We start from the raw sequence: 2,500 nt of genomic DNA, 5'->3' as shown, positions 1-2,500 counted from the left end.
CGCGTGTGTGTGTGTGTGTTTGTCTGTTTGTGAGTGTGTGTTTGTGTGTGTGTTTGAGTGTGTGTTTGTCTGTTTGTGTGTGTGTGTGTGTGTTGTCCATGTGCGTGTGTCTTATTGTGTGTGTGTCTGTTTGTTTTTGTGTGTCTGTGTGTGTGCGTGTGTGCGTGTGTGTTGTGTGTCTTTCTGTGTGTGTGTCTGTGTGTTTGTGTGAGTGTGTGTGTGCGCGTGTGTGTGTGTGTTTGTCTGTTTGTGAGTGTGTGTTTGTGTGTGTGTTTGAGTGTGTGTTTGAGTGTGTGTGTGTGTGTGTGTGTGTGTGTGTTGTGTGTCTGTGTGTGCGTGTGTGTGTGTGTTGTGTGTCTGTGTGTGTGTTTTTTGTGTGTGTGTGTGTTTGTGTGTGTCTGTGTGTGTCTTATTATTTGTGTGTGTTGTGTGTGTGTGTGTGTGTGTGTATGTTGTGTGTCTTGTGTTTGTGTGTGTGTGTGTGTGTGTGTGTGTGTGTGTGTGTGTGTGTGTCTGTGTTGTGTGTGTGTATGTTGTGTGTCTTGTGTTTGTGTGTGTGTCTCTGTGTTTGTGTGAGTGTGTGTGTGTCTCTTTGTCTGTGTGTGTGTATGTCTGTGTGTGTTGTTTGTGTGTCTGTGTGTGTTATCTGTCTGTTTGTCTGTGTTTAGTGTCTGTGTGTGTTGTCTGTCTCTTTGTCTGTGTGTGTGTCTGTGTTTGTGTGTGTGTCTGTTTGGGTGTGTGTATTTGTGTGCCTGTGTTTTTGTCTGTCTTTGTGTGTGTGTGTGTGTGTGTGTGTGTGTGTGTTTGTCTCTGTGTGGGTGTGTGTATGTCTGTCTGTGTGTGTGTGTGTGTGTCTGATTGTGTGTGTGTCTGTTTGTGAGTGTGTGTCTGTCTGTGTGTGTGTGATTGTTTTCGTTTCTCTGTGTTTGTGTGTGTGTTGTGTGTGTGTTGTGTGTGTGTGTTATGTTTGTGAGTGTGTCTTATTGTGTGTGTGTCTTATTATTTGTGTGTGTTGTGTGTCTGTGTGTGTGTGTGTTGTGTGTCTTGTTGTGTGTGTGTGTGAGTGTCTCTATGTTTGTGTGAGTGTGTGTGCGCGCGTGTGTGTGTGTTTGTCTGTTTGTGAGTGTGTGTTTGTGTGTGTGTTTGAGTGTGTGTTTGTTGTGTGTGTGTGTGTGTTGTGTGTGTGTGTGTGTGTGTGTCTGTGTGTTTGTGTGTGTGTGTGTGTGTGTGTCTGTGTGTTTGTGTGTGTGTGTGTGTTTGTGTGTCTCTGTGTTTGTTTTGTGTCTGTCTGTGTGTGTGTGTTGTGTGTCTGTGTGTTTGTGTGTGTGTGTGTCTGTGTTTGTTTTGTGCGTGTTTGTTGTGTGTGTGTCTGTTTGTGTTGTGTTTGTGCGTGTGTGTGTGTCTCTTTGTCTGTGTGTGTGTAACTTTGTGTGTTGTGTGTGTGTGTGTGCTTGTGTGTGTATGTTTGTTGTGTGTGTGTGTTTGTTGTGTGTGTATTTCTGTTTGTGTGTGTGTGTGTGTGTTGTCCATGTGCGTGTGTCTTATTGTGTGTGTGTCTGTTTGTTTTTGTGTGTTGTGTGTCTGTGTGTGTGCGTGTGTGTGTGTGTGTTGTGTGTCTTTCTGTGTGTGTGTGTGTGTGTCTGTGTGTTTGTGTGAGTGTGTGTGCGCGCGTGTGTGTGTGTTTGTCTGTTTGTGAGTGTGTGTTTGTGTGTGTGTTTGAGTGTGTGTTTTTTGTGTGTGTGTGTGTGTGTGTGCGTGTGTGTTTGTAGTGTGTGTGTGTGTCTGTGTTTGTTGTGTGTGTGTATTTGTTATGTGTCTATCTGTGTGTGTGTGTGTGTGTGTTTGTGTTTCCGTGTGTCTGTGTGTTTGTGTGTGTGTGTGTGTGTGTGTGTGTGTGTCTGTCTGTCTGTGTTTGTTGTGTGTGTGTGTTTGTGCGTGTGTCTCTTTGACTGTGTGTGTGTGTGTGTGTGTGTGTGTCTTTGTGTGTGTGTCTGTGTGTGTCTGTCTGTCTATTTGTGTGTGTGTGTGTTTGGTTTTGTTGTGTGTCTGTGTGTGTGTGTGTGTGTCTCTATGTGTGTGTGTGTGTGTGTGTGTGTGTGTGTGTCTGTGCGTGTGTCTCTTTGTCTGTGTTTTTTTCTGTCTATGTGTTGTGTTTTTGTGTGTGTCTCTGTTTTTGTTTGATTGTGTGTGTTTGTCTGTGTCTGTGCGTGTGTCTCTTTGTGTGTGTTTGTGTGTGTTTGTCTGGTTGTGTTGTGTCTGTTTGTGTGTGTGTGTGTGCATGTGTGTGTGTGTGCGTGTGTGTGGTTTGTGTGTCTGTGTGTGTTATCTGTCTGTTTGTCTGTGTTTAGTGTCTGTGTGTGTTTGTGTGTGTATGTCTGTCTGTGTGTGTGTATGTGTTTGTGTGTGTGTCTGTTTGGGTGTGTGTATTTGTGTGCCTGTGTTTTTGTCTGTCTTCGTGTGTGTGTGTGTGTGTGTGTGTGTGTGTGTGTGTGTGTGTGTG

The sequence above is a fragment of the Labrus bergylta genome, chromosome 11, assembly GCF_963930695.1.
Source record: "Labrus bergylta chromosome 11, fLabBer1.1, whole genome shotgun sequence".
Lineage (NCBI taxonomy): Eukaryota > Metazoa > Chordata > Actinopteri > Labriformes > Labridae > Labrus > Labrus bergylta.
This window is presented reverse-complemented; position numbering follows the sequence as displayed.